Below are 580 nucleotides of genomic sequence, written 5' to 3' on the forward strand. Positions count from 1 at the left end.
TAGGTATTTAACCACCTTTTAAATTCCTAGGGCTGCAGACTGAACCTTCCAGCAATTAAGGTGCCTAGTTCCTTTCCAGCTGGTAGCTCTCGCATATTCAAACACTGGAGAGGAGCAAAAGCTTGTTTTTTGTCACTCAAACTAGTAGCTTTAAGCCTGGATGCACGAAGAGAACCGCTCCTACTAAGTAAGGAGCCGTATTTCAGCGTCTGTTTCGAGGCAGCAGAGCCATGAACCAAGAAACCCAGAGCCAAGAAACCGCCACGAACCCAGCACCTGGAGCACGTCCCCGCACAACCCCGGAGGGAACAGGACCTGTCGCGCCCCGGAGGCACCCCCCTTCCCTTGGCCGCCGGTTCGTCACCCCCCTCCGCCTCCCCGCTACACTGAGCCGAGGGCCGGCGGGACCGCTGAGACGGGCGCCGCCCGCTACCCAGGGACGCCCCAACGATCGGAGAGGCCGTTTAAACCATCTCCGTGGCAACCATTTGAACGCCCCCCCTTCTCAGCTCTCCCCCTTTCCCTCAGGCAGGCGGTGCTGAGGGGCTGGGGCGACGGGGGGGGGTGGGGGGGGGGCCGG

General features: G+C 60.9%; 1 pseudogene; it reads left to right on the forward strand.

Moving 5' to 3' along the window:
- Positions 1-230: 230 nt before the first annotated feature.
- LOC104546135 overlaps positions 231-580 on the forward strand; it is a 2,135-nt pseudogene continuing 1,785 nt past the window's right edge.

This window comes from Mesitornis unicolor, unplaced genomic scaffold (assembly GCF_000695765.1).
Source record: "Mesitornis unicolor isolate BGI_N332 unplaced genomic scaffold, ASM69576v1 scaffold18989, whole genome shotgun sequence".
Classification (NCBI taxonomy): domain Eukaryota; kingdom Metazoa; phylum Chordata; class Aves; order Mesitornithiformes; family Mesitornithidae; genus Mesitornis; species Mesitornis unicolor.